The following is a 14,460-nucleotide window of genomic DNA, read 5'->3' as shown; positions in this document are numbered from 1 at the left end:
AGAAGTGTATGTTTAAGACCATTTCATAAATTATAAGTTCTATCCCAAACCACTCAGTAAACAATTTTATACAAAGCTCAAAGGCACAACTGAAATAGCAGTTCGCGTGCACACGTGTGTGTGTGTGTGTGTGTGTGTGTGTGTGTCCATGTTTGCGTGCATGAGGAAGCCAGAGTTCAACATCAGATATCTTCCTTCATTGTTCTCCACCTTTTTTTCTTTGTTGAGACAGAGCTGCTCACCAAGCCTGGAGCTCACCTGTTTGGTTAGAGTAGCTGGTCCTCCAGTCCCAGAAATCCTCCCGTCCCTTCCTTCTAAGCGCTGAGGCTCTAGGTGCGTGCTTCTCCATGTGGCTTACTTGTGGGTGATGGAGATCCAGACTCAGGCCTTCATGATTGCACAGTGAGAACTTCACTGACTGAGCCGATTCCCAGCCTTCAAATGGCAATTCTTAAAATCAAGCAATCGTTATATGTTAATTTTTATTTTAATTATATCAGTTATTCTTTTACCCCCTTGCCCCAGCTCCTAGTACTCTGGAGACTCTCTTCCGTCAGTCCCTGTAGGGTCATAGGGGACTGTGGCTCAGGGAATTTCTACCCACTCAATGACTCTTACAGTCTTTCCACCCCCTCTTCTGCAGGTTCCCTGAGCCATGCCAGGCCTTTTGGCCATCTGACTTAGTGTTGAGTTCTCTATAGCATCTGGATTTGTGTTGTGATAGGTTTTGATTGATCTCCGTGTTTGTCACCCATCAATCTGGAGCTGGTGGTCAGGCTAGCAGTAAAAGTAGTGTTCATATTGTCACTTCTCCTGCGATTTCTCCTGGGCCTTCCTTGGCGAATGTGGCATATCTGATGTTGGGCAGTCAGCTAACTTTTTGTGTTATCAGTTCTCTTCCATTTTCGCTCCTATCTGTAAAATAAAGCAGATTCTTCAAACAAGAGTGTCAGCAGCGTGAGTTAACAGGGTAATGTGCAAATTAGAGAGAGAGAGAGAGAGAGAGAGAGAGAGAGAGAGAGAATCTCCAAGCCTACTCTTTTTCAGAGAGCAATGGGGCCTTCTCTCAAAAGTCTGTGAGTTTCCTGACAGTGGTATTCTAACTTAGTTTCCAGTACCAGATATGACTTCTCTCCCACTCAGCGGGCCTCATGTCCAATCAGAGAACAGTTGTTTACCTGCAGAGGCTGCCTGCCACTCTTGCAGAAGTGTGTGCTTCTTTTTGCAGAAGTGTGTGCTTCTTGACCGGCTGGTTGGTTTCGTAGTCTGCAGGCTCCCCTGCTTATGCGTGCTGTTGTTTGGTGACCGTTTCCCTCCAGCAGCTCCCACAGGGCTCTCCAGCACTGTGAGGGCCAGTCAGGTGGAAGCTAGTCTCCCCTTCAGTTCCAGCACGGAACTTTGATGTCCTGTGACTGCAGGCAGCGGTGTTTCCAGCAACAGGATCTTACCTTCTAGCTCTGGCAGCTAATCAAGTGTTTTGGCAATGGCCCGTATTGCTTTGGGGACCTCATGGGTATCCCTGGCCAACAGCTTACTGTGGGGGACAACCCAATTCTGGGCCTGGGGATTTACTGGCCAGAGTCCATGGTTTTAAAGTTAAGTATTGTTGGGCTGAAGAGATGGCTTGGCAGTTGGGGTGGTTGCCTGCAAAGCCAAAGGACCCAGGTTCAATTCCCCGGGACCCATGTAGCCAGATGCACAAGGTGGCGCGTGCAGCTTAAGTTAGTTTGCGGTGGCTGGGGGCCTGGCACACCTGTTGTCTCTGTTCTGTCTGAGTCTCTGTCTTTCTTTCTCTCTCTTCCCCTCTCTCTCTTAAATGGAAAAGAAAAAATTCAAGCTAAGCCTTTTCCACTTTTTGCCTGGACTGTCTCTCCCCCCACCCCTTTTTTCTTGGTTATAGCTTGCAGAATGCTAACCAGAATAAGGGTTACTTCCACCAACAGTAGGCAAACATTCTTTCTGCACTTCTCCAGCACTTGTTGTCATTCAGTTTTTACATGCACACACATACACACATACACACATGCAGAGAGAGAGAGAGAGAGAGAGAGGGAGAGAGAGAGAATATGAATGGCCCCTCCCGGGCCTCCAGCCACTGAAAATGAACTCTAGGTGCATGTACCACTTTGTGCATCTGGCTTATGTGGGTCCTGGTTCCTGGCTTATGTGGGTCCTGGGGAACCAAACCCTGGGTCATTAGGTTTTGCAAGCAAACAGCACCTTAAAACCACTGAGCCATCTCTCCAACCCTCATTCAGTTTTTTGATATAGGCCATCCTGAATGGGGTGACATGAAATCTCAGAGTTGTTTTAATTTTCATTTGTCTAATGACTAAAGATGAATATCTCTTTAAGTGTGTAATAACCACTTGTATTTTGAGAATTCTGTTTAATTCTGTACCCCATTTTTTATTGGATTGTGTAATAATTTTATTGTTTAGTTTGTTGAGTTCTTTATAGATTCTAGATATTATAGGTGATGAGGATTTTCTCACATTCTGTAGTATGTCTGTTGACTCTGTTAATGGTTGGCCAGTACCAATAGCCTTTTAGTTTCATGAGGTCCCAGTGGTTGAGTTGATCTGATTTCCTGCACTACTGGGGTCTTATTCAGGAAGTCTTTTCCTACGCCTATATGGTGCAGTGTTCTCCCTGCTTTTTCTTCTAATTGTTTTAGAGTTTCAGTTCTTATATTGAAGTCCTTAATCCATTTAGAGTTGACTTTTGGGCAGGGTGAGAGAAGTGAGTCTAATTTCATTATTTTACATGTGATTTTGCAATTTCTCCAGCACCATTTGTTGAAGATGCTGTCTGTTCTCCAGTTTGTTTTTTTGGCCACTTTGTCAAAGATCACGTAACTGTAGTACCTTGGATTTGGAGATGGGTCTTCTATTCCACTGATCTATGTGTCTGTTTTTGTGCCAGTACCATGCTGTTTTAATTACTGGGGCTTTGTAGTACATCTCGAAATCAGGTATAGTGATACTTCCTGAGGCCTTCTGTTCTTCCATATGGATTGGAATTGCATTGAATTTGTATAATGCTTTAAGTAAAATGGCCATTTTCACAATATTAATTTTTCCAATCCATGAGCATAGGAGGTCTTACCATCTTCTCATGTCCTCCTTAGTTTCTTTCTTCACTGTATTTATGTTTTCTTTATATAGGTCTTTCATTTTCTTGGTAGTGATATTCCAGGGTACTTAATTTTTTTTGTGGCTATTGAAAACAGAATAGCATTGCTTTTCTCTTTTTCTGTATGTTTATCTTTGGCTACTGATTTTTTGTGTATTGATTTAGTATCCTGCCACTTAACTAAGAGAATTTTATCACCGTTAGGAGGGTTTCTTTTTGGGGGGGGGGTGGAGTCTTTTGGACCTCTTATACATAAAATCATATCATCTGTTAATAGGGGTAGTTTGAGTTCTTCCTTACCTGTTTATATCCCTTTTATTTGTTTCTCTTACTGTTTTAGCTAAGACTTCAAGTGCATTGTTGAAAAGCAGTGGTGAGAGTGGGCACCCCTGCCTAGTTTCAGGTCACACTTAATGTGATCTGGGCCTTGGGTACTTTATAAATAGCCCTTATTATGAGATGTGGTCCTTTCATCCCTACTCTCACCAGTGTTTTATTCATGAAGGGTATTGTATTTTCTCAGGGGTCTTTTTCATATATACTAAAATAATCATGTGGTTCTTGTATGTTGAGCCATCCCTGCCTCCCTGGGGTGGAACCTACTTGATGGAGGTGGATGCCATGACGCTATTGATGTGTTCTTGAACTCAGTGAGGATCTTATCCAGACTATCCAAGTTCATTAGGGATACCAGTCTATAATTTTCTGTTTTTGTTGTGTCTCTCTCTGGTTTAGGTATGAAGAGTAATGCTGGCTTCATAAAAGGAGTTTGAGAGTATTCCCTCCTTTTCAATTATGTGAAATAATTTGACAAGTGGTTTTAGTTTGTTTAGAATTCAAAAGTGAATCCATCTGGGTCTGCTCTTTTTTGTTGTTGCTGTTGGGAGATTTTTTTTTTTATTACTTTCTCAATTTCATTAGAAGTAATTGTTTTGGAAGTCTGTTTGTTCTGGATTTATTTTTGGAAGGTGCTATGAGTCAAAGAATTCATCCATTTCTTCTAGGCTTTCCAGTTGTGCGGAATACTAGATCAGTACATTTTGAAATGTGCCCTCGTGATTCTTCCAGTCTCATTGGTGTCAGTGTGACTTTCCACTTTCATTTCTTCTTGATGATTTGAGTCTTCTCTTTTTTTCTTTTGATCAATTTGGTCAGTAGTTTAGCAATCTTGTTTAATTTTTTGAAGAACCAGCTCTTTACTTTTAAAATTATTTTTCTGTATTTCCATTTTTGTTTATTTCTGCATTGATCGTGATAATTTCTTTCCATCTGGTACTTTTGGGCTTGGACTTTTCTTGTATTCTCATTGCTTTCAAATGGATATTTATTTATTTATTTGAGATCTCTCTGTTTTTGTAATATAGGCATTTACTGCTAAAATTTCCCTCCTAGAACTGCCTTCATTTTGTCCCATAACTTTTGGTTGTACTTTCATTGTCTTTCAGTTCAATAAATTTATTGATTTCCTTTGTGATTTTTTTTTTGGGGGGGGGGCTTTTTTTTTGAGGTAGGGTCTCACTTTAGCCCAGGCTGACCTGGAATTCACTATAGAGTCTCAGGGTGGCCTCGAACTCATGGCAAGCCTCCTACCTGTGCCTCCCAAGTGCTGACATTAAAGGCATGTGCCACCATGCCCAGCTTCCTTTGTGATTTCTTCAGCAGCTCATTCATTGTTTAATAGTGACTTCTTCAGTCTCCAGGAGTTACTGAGTTTTCTGTTGTTACAGTTGTTGATTTCTAGTTTTAATGCATTGTGCTTGGATTAAAATGCATGGAATTATGTCAGTTTTTCTGAATTTTTGGAGACATGTTTTATGCCCAGTATATGGTCTATTTTGGAGAAGGTTCCATGACTACTGAGAAGAATGTGTATTCAGTAGGATTAGGGTGGGATAGTCTGTGGACGTCTGTTGAGTCCATTTGATCTGTGGTGTTGTTTAGCTCCATTGTTTATCTGTTTATTTTCTGCTTAAAGGATCTGTCTGTTGATGATAGTAGGGTGTTAAAATCTCTTATTATTGTATTGGGATTTATATCTGTTTTATTGTCTAGTAAATTTTGCTTTATAAAATTAGGTGCCCCTGTGTTTGGTGCATGTAAGTTTATGATTGTAATGTCTTCTTGTTGAATTGTTACTTTAATGAATATGAAGTGGCCTTTATCTCTTTTCATTACTTTTGGCTCAAGGTCAGTTTTGTCAAAAGTTAGTAGTTACTCCTGCTTGTTTCATGCTTCCATTTGCTTAGAAAATCTTTTTCCTCCTTTTACCCTAAGGTGGTGGTTATCTTTAATTTTAAGGTGGGTTTCTTTCAGACAGCAAATGGTTGGGTCCAGCTTTCTGATCCATCCTGCTAATCTGTGTCTTTTGATTGGAGAGTTGGGCTCAGAGTTATAACTAAATCCACTGAAGGTTTTGTGGAGTTTGTTGTCTTGGTCTTTGCATGCTGTTATGATCCGTTTAGTTTCTGTTGTTTCATCTCCTGAGTGTGGAGTATTCTGTAGGACTGGCTTGGTGTTCGTGAAATTGTGAAGTTGGTTCATACCGTGAAAGTTATTTTCTTTTACCTTCTATTATGAGGGATAATTTTGCTAGACATAGCAGTTTGGGTTGGCAGCTATGGTCATTTAGCTTTTGAAATAGCCTGTTTGTTTCAAGCTCTTCTGGCTTTAAGAGTTTCCATTGAAAAGTCGGGTGTAATTCTACATGCAATGAGCTAATTTTTTTTATAACAGCTTGTAGTTCTCTGTTCTTGTTTTCTGTGTTTAATGTCTTGATCATTATGTGTTGTAGGTGTTTTCTCTGGTCCTGTCTGTCTGGTGTTCTGTGCACCTCCTGTACCTGGATTGGTATGTCCTCTGTAAGGTTGGGAAAGTGTTCTTCAATAATGTGTTGAAGATATTCTCACTGACCTTGGCCCTGATTTCTTCCCCTTCCTGTGTGCTTGTGATCTGAATATTGGGTCTTTTTAAAGTGTCCCAAAGTTCCCTCATGTTCTGTTTCGTATGTATGTATGTATGTATGTATGTATGTATGTATGTATGTATGTATGTATATATTTGGGGGGAGGGTTTCAAGGTAGGGTCTCACTGTAGCCAAGGCTTACCTGGAACTCACTATGTAGTCTCAGGGTGGCCTCGAACTCATGGCGATCCACCTACCTCTGCCTCCCAAGTGCTGGGATTAAAGGCATGCGCCACCACGCCCAGCTCACATTTTTTTTTTTTTTTTTGAACTGACAAGGGTTTGAAGTCATAATCTAATTCTTCTGTCTTGTCTTCAAGTTATGAAGCTGTCCCTCATTTGGTCTGTTCTGTTTTTGAGGCTTTCTTGAGAGCCTTTTTTAAAGGGTTATCTCATTTCTGTTTTCTGTTATGTTTTTCTTCAGCATTTCCATCTCTTGTTTTAATTCCATTTTCATTTCTTTTTCTATTTTTTTTAAATTTATTTATTTATTTGAGAGCGACAGACAGAAAGAGAAAGACAGATGGAGGGAGAGAGAGAATGGGCACGCCAGGGCTTCCAGCCTCTGCAAACGAACTCCAGACGCGTGCGCCCCCTTGTGCATCTGGCTAACGTGGGACCTGGGGAACGAGCCTCGAACCGGGGTCCTTAGGCTTCATAGGCAAGCACTTAACCGCTAAGCCATCTCCCCAGCCCCCATTTTCATTTCTTGATTTGACCTTTTTATTGTCCCTCTGAGTTCATTCCTACTTTTAGGTATCTCCTCATGAAACTTGTTCTATTGGCCTATGAGCTTATTTAATTTCTTGATTCTCTTCAAATTCCTTTGGCCTTCTTTCACTGTTTTTGATTGACTTTGCTTTCATTAAGCTGTCTATGGAATACTGTTTTGTGATTCTCTTTAGTTTCCTCCAGACATTGATTGAGTTGTTTTTGTTTATCTTCCATTTCCTTCATCCGTCCTTTTAGCTCATTTTGTTGCGTTCCAATTCATTGAGCCATTCTTTGCTTTGTAATTTGAATTGATTTTGCCTATTTTCTTCGATTTCCTTCAGCCATTCTTGGAGTTTTTATTTAATTACTCTTTGTGCAGTTTCTTTTGTCATAATGTCACATGCCATCATCCAATGTTTCCTAAAACACCTAGGTTCAGATTCAAGACTAGAGTAGGCTACTGGCTGCAATGTTTTTACTTTACATACAAAGTTTTATGCTCATAGAGAAACATAATTAATGGTTTAAGTATGAACATAAAGATTTTCAATCAACCAGTCATTTGTTCATGGTCTCATTAAGTTTGTTTAAAATGCTTTTCAAAACTTCATTTTGAGCAGCTGTGTCTTACTTAGGTTTCTTCTAAGCTTTCATTGGAGGCTTCCATCATGGGACTAGCTAGTCTTGGTGCAATCCCCTGTTTGGTGTCACGTGTTATTTGCTTTGCACTGGGATCTGCCCATGTCAAGATGAGTTGTCTCACGTAGGATGCAGCAACTGCACAGCCTGTGTTGGGCGGCCTGGTCTAAGTTGATCGTGGTGGGGTGAGACTGAAGGCACTGCATTGGGATGGGTGTGCTTGCGCCTGAGGAGGGTCTGCTTTGTGTGTGCTACTTCCTGGCAAATCTGGGTAGGACCTCAGGAGGCCTAGCTTGCCTGGCGACCAGACTGGGAGCTGATCTTCCAGATCTATTCTCTGTCTAGCTTTCTGGAATGAGAACAACTCCAGTGTCCTCCAGGGGTCTGAAGCTGGTATGCAGATAACCTCTTCTCTTCAGCCTTTCTTGAGGGGGGAGGGAAAAAGTTTGGTGGCCAGAGGTCTTGGATAGTGGGTGTGAGAAGTGGAATCCAAGTTGGTAGCCTGCTTGCCGCTGACCTGTTCCTGCCCAGGCAGTCATTCTGGAATGAATCTAGCCCTGGCACGCACCTCGGCACTCAGCCCAACCTCACAGTGGCCTGCAGCTCTGCTCCCCTCTGGCCTTCCGTGATCTTGTTCCCTTTCAGGAAGACACCCTGGAATGCCGTGAAACCCTGTTCCTCTCTGACTTTCCACTAGTTTGATCCTTCCCCCAAATCAAACATTTTATGTAATTAAACCTAAAGATAGACAAATTTGATACTTATATGCTGAGGAGTGACTGTAGAAAAATATTAAAATCTTTATTTTCATACTTAAGCCATTATGTTTCTCTATGAACGTAAGACTTTGTATGTAAAGTAAAAACATTGCAGTCAGTAGTATACTGTAGTCTTGGATCTGAACCTAGGTGTTTTAGGAAGTGGTGGATGATGGCATGTGGCATTATGACATGCATAGTGCAAACTGCACATGCTGTGTGTTCAGTGAAGTTATATGATACAGCATAGGTGAGCACTGCCAAAAATACCTTGGGTTCATAAATATTCACTTGATTTTCAGTTGAATTTTGGTTACTGGATGTTCAGAAACCATTTAACTATTGCCAAAATTTTCACAACACCCACATTTGGTTATATATTCACATTTAGTTATATGGCCCCATATGACAGTTTAAAGGAGTTGTGATCAATACAGGGCTAATTGTGTAGCTAGTGTTAGCTGAACACCCAGTAGCCATCTGTCTGACTTGAGATGGTGATCACTGCTCCTCATCCACAGGCCTGGCCTGCAGGTCCTGTAACTGTTGATCATGGGATTCCACAGCCCTCCAAGGAAGGCTTGGCAGACAAAGGCACTGCCTGGAAGACAGATGCCTGCCCAGGGCTACCCGCTCACAACTAGCCAAGCAAGGATAGGGGCCCACATGTCTCAACTGCAACGTTCTTGCCCTTCTCAGATGCTCTGTAAAAGAAGGTATTTTTAACTTTGGATTCTTTCCAGGCTGGCTAGTTACTCAGCTCATCTTAAGACTCCTCTCAAGGACAGCTATCAACACCCAGGGTGTTCCACAGACACATGTGGAGACCAGCGTAAGCCCTACAATGACATTTTCCTGGTAGAAAAAACATGCTCGCCTTAGAAGTTAGTAAAATCAGGCTGGAGAGATGGCTTAGTGGTTAAGGCGCTTGCCTGTGAAGCCCAAGGACCCCGGTTTGATTCTGCAGCACCCACATGAGCCAGATGCACTCACGGTGGCACGTGTGTCTGGAGTTGCTTTGCAATGGTTAGAGGCCCTAGCTCACCCATTCTCTCCCACTCTCAAATAAATAAATATTTTTTTTAAATGGATTGGAGGGATGGCTTAGCGGATAAGGTGCTTGCCTGCAAAGCCAAAGGACCCAGGTTTGATTCCCTAGGACCCATGTGAGCCAGATGCACAAGGTAATGCTTGCATCTGTAATTTGGTTGCAGTGGCTGAAGGCCCTGGCATGCCCATTCTTTTTCTCTATCCATCTTTCTTTCTGTCTCTGTAAAAGAAAAATAAATGAAGTTAGTAAGATCACCAGGTGTGGTAGTGCATACCTTTAGTCCCAGCACTCTAGAGGCAAAAAGTAGGAGGATCCTTGTGAGTTCAAGGCCACTCTGAGACCACATAGTGAATTCCAGGTCAGCCAGGGCTAGAGTGAGACCCCACTTTGGAAAAACAACAAACACAAAAGAAGTTAATAAGATTGTTCTGGTTAGCCATGCCAGAGTGTCCCAGTTGCAGCAATTGTCTTCAGATGCTTTTAAGAGCCACCACCACCCCTACCCCCACCCTCAGCAGTGACCAAAAGCACCACACGACACCAGCGCCTTGTGTTCAGCCCGTGTGGACCTTTACTATGGCAGTTGACCTCCTTTGTCCAGCACTCAGGAGGATGGGCTTCTACCCTTCACTGGACACTCCTGCTTTGACCTGTATCTTCCTTTCTGCTTTCTGGTAGACCAGGTATGCTGGTTTCTCATAGCACCACCTGAGAGCAAGAGCATGTGGGATTTCATTGGTGCTGGAGCCAACCTGACTTCAGTTGCACCTGGGCTCTGCTTAGAACTGGCTTTGTGATCAGCAGCAGCTGATTTGAGTGCTTCAAAGCCTTGGCTTCCTCATCTAGAAAGTGGGGGCCACAACAGTATCTTCTTTGTTAAGAAGATGGTTGTGAAAGAATGGCATATTTCCTGTAAGTCCCATAAAATGATTGGCACGTACTTGCTCTGCAGCACACAGTGGCTGGTGTGGTGAGATGTGTCATCACTCGCATGCACAGACTACAAAACAGTAGTGAAAGGGTTAATAACATAGATGAGCTCTGAGTAAAAAGGAGCTCTCCGGGCACATCTTCGCGCTGAGCCTTTCTTGCATGCCACCCATTGAGAATGTTCCAGCTGCTACAAAGCTCATGAGTGGTATTATATCGTGTTTTATTTTGACATGTGAACTGAGACTAAAGCTCTAGTGCAGAACTCTTATTTTTAAAAAGTGTATGTTTGATAACCATGACAGCTTTATTCTTCTACCTTTTTTTTTTTTTTTTTTGGTAGTTTTTTGACGTAAGGTCTCCCTGTAGCCCAGGCTGACCTGGAATTCACTATGTAGTCTCAGGGTGGCCTTGAACTCACGATTATACTCCTACCTCTGCCTCCCAAGTGCTGGGATTAGAGGTGTGCACCACTACACCCAGCTTTATACTACTTTTGAGTTTGGTTTGTTCCTGTTTTTCTAAGACCCTCAAGATGCTTCACTAGGTTTTTACTTGAGACTTTTCACATTCTAGTGGAAGGAAGCACTGGACACTGGAAATTCTCCTCTTAGAACTGGTTTACTTTCTAGAGGTTCTAGTAAATTATGTTTTCATTTCATTAGGTTCCAGAAATGCTTTGATTTTCCCTGATTTCTTCAGTGACAAACCATTCTACTGTGTGTTGTTCAGTCTTCAAGGATTTGTATAGTTTCTCTTGCTGTTTTCCTTACATTATGATTTAATAAGATACAAGGGACTAGAGCTGGAGAGATGGTTCAGCAGTTAAGGCACTTGCCTGCAAAGCCTACTGACCTGGATTCAGTTTCCTAGTACCTGCATAAATCCAGATGCACAAAGTAGTACATGCATCTGGAGTTTATTTGCACCAGCCTGGAGGCCCTGGAGTACCCATTCTGGCTGTGTGTGTCTCTATATCTCCTAGTTTGTTAAATTTTTTAAAAAAATTTGTACTCTTGGGCTGGAGAGATAGCTTAGCAGTTAAGGTACTTGTCTGCAAAGCCTAAAGACCCAAGTTTGATCCCCCAATACCCACACAAGCCATATGCACAAGGTGGTGCGTGTGTCTGGAGTTTGTTTGCAGTGGCTGGAGGCCCTGGCACATCTATTCTCTATCTACCTTTCTCTCCCACCCTTAAATAAGTAAAAAGATACAACAAATCATCTTAATTCTTTTGTATTTGTTAAGACTTGGCTTTACTACCTGTAATGTTAACAGTTATAGAAAAGGTTCTGTGGGCTGCTGAGAATAATGTGTACTCTCTATTTGTTAAGTTGATATATGGTGTAATTTAACTCTGCAGTTTCATTGTTGACTTGTTGTTTGGGTTACCTAGGTAAAGATGAAACTGGACTGTTGCCTACTAGTATTGTATCAGCGTCTAACTGGCCTTTATGTTCATGTGTATATGTTTTATGAATGTGGAAGCCCTGATGTTTGGTGCATATATATATATATGTAAAATTGTTAATTAATTGATCCCTTTATTGACATGTGGGGGCCTCCTTTATCTCTTCTGACTGTGTTTGGTTTGATGTCTACTTTACCAGATATCCGAGTAGCTATACTAGTTAGGTTTTGCCTTCTGTTCCCTTGATAAATTGACTTTAATCCTTTCATTTTCAAACTGTGAGTGTATTTGCCAGTAAGATGTGTTTTGGGGGGTTGGTGAGGCAGCAGATGGTTGGATATCATTTTTTTTAATTAATTAATTTATTTATTTGACAGAGAAAGAGGGAGAGAGAGAATGGGCGTGCCAGGGCCTGCAAGGTAGCTGTGTGGCTGGAACTGTGTTGTTTTTCTTTCTGCTGTGTCATTCTTCTACTTCTCTGCACTGGCCCACTGTCCTGTGCTTCCTCTGTGGACTTCCAGAGCCTCTCCTGTCTTTGGAATAGTCTACCTTTTCTCATCCTCATACAGTTCCTTCACCACACAGAGACAGCTGCCAGTGTGCCATCATTCCAGAAGTCACATGCTAATCACGGTGTGCGCATGTGCACTCCCCAGGATCTCATGGGACCCAGGCTGGCCTTGAATTTGCTATAGCCTACTTAGGCTGGCCTTCAGCTCCTGATTTTTCTGCCTCTCCCTCCCAAGTGCTGGGATTACAGGTGTGCATCACCATATCTGGTTGCATAAGGGTTTTAGAAAGCTTTGTGGGTCATGCTATGTAGCCAAGGTTAAGAAGCACTGGGTGACTGTCTCCTGGAAATCTCTTCTTGCTTTAAGAAAAACTGCACCAGTCTTACTACTGTGAATTGAAGGTCTGCCGTGTCACACCTGTAGTAGAAGATGAGAGACGTGCCTTGTCCATCAAGCGCAGTTGGTAAAACTGTTGACATATTTTTAAAACTTGTGATTGGTTAGGACTTAAGTTTGGAAATATGTTCAGAGTAATTTGGAGTAAGAGAAAAAGAATTTGGGGGAGTCATGGCACGAGATGGTTTGAGATTCAGGGTCTGGCCATACAGCTTAGACTCTCTTCAAACCTTCCTCAGCTCCAGGAGTACTGGGAATATAGATACACACCACCAGTCTCCAGCTAAGAAAACTAAATTTAAAACAAAACAGACAAGAAAAACCATACCTCAGGTGACAGACTTGAAAATTATTAGGCTGAAGTCTATTTCGTTTTACCTTCTTTGCACACACAACTCCGTGATGAGGGTAGAGGCGAGGGTGGGATCAGGAAGCTTGTAGAAATAGCCATCAGTTCAGCCTATTGAACTTGCCTGTGGCCTTTGTGTAGCTGACTTAGAGACTTAGAGACTTGTCTGTCTCTGGGTTTGGAGCAAGTGTTAAAGTTTATCAGAAAGCGCTGCAACACTCCTGTCCAGCCATGAAGCTCATCACAGCTCTGCCGAGAGGCTTTGGACATGAGGAGGAGACCTGGAAAGAAGCCAAGAGATGCTGGCTGTGTGGTCACTGCTGCCGCCATATGAGGTTTCAGGGGCTCGTGCTGTTTCTGTATCATGCTCAGTCATTGCTGGACTCTTGAGTTATGCAAAGGAGTGATTTAAATTTCAGTTAAATTGAAGGCTACCACCAAGCTACCGTCACAGGACCCCCTGCTATACAAAGGCCAAGGCAGCGTCAAGCACGTACTACTTACTTGCACAGTATCCTATGTTCACACCCAGTGTATGTCTTCAAATGTTTCCTTAAAATATTTGCATTTATTTATTTGCAAAGATTACTACTGCAAACAAACTCCAGTTGCTTGCGCCACCTTGTGCCTATGGCTTTATGTGGGTAATGGGGAGTTGAACCCAGTGCCTTAACCACTGAACCATCTCACCAGCCCTTAAATAAATTTTAATGACTCACATGAGAGATTTGGAAATTTTCTACTGTTAATGTAATTTTTATGACCCAAGTAGTAGAAATATGCTATACATTAACATAATCCTGTATTTAATCTCTTAAAACACTTGGAAATGTGAAATTTTACACTTAACAAAATTTCCAAATCTACACTTTTGGGAGTTTTAGATAGAATTGTTTAAAGAATGTTTAATTTAGATTAAAATTAAACTTACTTGCCAAAGTTCAACAAAGCCTTAGCAGAGTTGATAGAGAAGATACAAAAATTGGAACCATCATGTGGCTGTGTCAGTAGTGAGCTCACGCTGGACCTCATGTGGCTGGGTCAGTAGTGAGCTCACGCTGGACATCATGTGGCTGTGTCAGTAGTGAGCTCACACTGGACATCATGCTGTTACTGTGTCAGTAGTGAGCTCACGCTGGACATCATGCTGTTACTGTGTCAGTAGTGAGCTCACGCTGGACATCATGTGGCTGTGTCAGTAGTGAGCTCACACTGGACATCATGCTGTTACTGTGTCAGTAGTGAGCTCACGCTGGACATCATGCTGTTACTGTGTCAGTAGTGAGCTCACGCTGGACATCATGTGGCTGTGTCAGTAGTGAGCTGATGCTGGGACATTTCTTCTTCAATAACGAAGCAATTGGTCTCCTACCATGTGCAACGTCTGACCATGGGCAAGGGCTTGCAAACACTTCTCGTTCCGTGTATTTCTTTAAGAGACTGGTTTATTTATTAATTTAAGAGAGAGAGAGTGAGCATGCGCATGAATGGGTGTACTAGGGCCTCCAGCCACTGCAAATGAACCCCAGAAACCTGCACCACCTTGTGCATCTGGCTTACATGAGTACTGGGGAGTCAAACTTGGGTCTTTATGCTTTTCAG

General features: G+C 42.3%; 1 protein-coding gene across 2 annotated transcripts in view; it reads left to right on the top strand.

Annotated features, from left to right (window-relative positions):
- Positions 1–14,460, top strand: part of Atxn7 (ataxin 7) — a 110,505-nt gene that overhangs the window by 72,860 nt on the left and 23,185 nt on the right. The window lies entirely within an intron of this gene.

The sequence above is a fragment of the Jaculus jaculus genome, chromosome 16 (assembly GCF_020740685.1).
Source record: "Jaculus jaculus isolate mJacJac1 chromosome 16, mJacJac1.mat.Y.cur, whole genome shotgun sequence".
Lineage (NCBI taxonomy): Eukaryota > Metazoa > Chordata > Mammalia > Rodentia > Dipodidae > Jaculus > Jaculus jaculus.
Note: the sequence above shows the minus strand (reverse complement) of the source record. Positions and strands in the feature narration are given on the sequence as shown.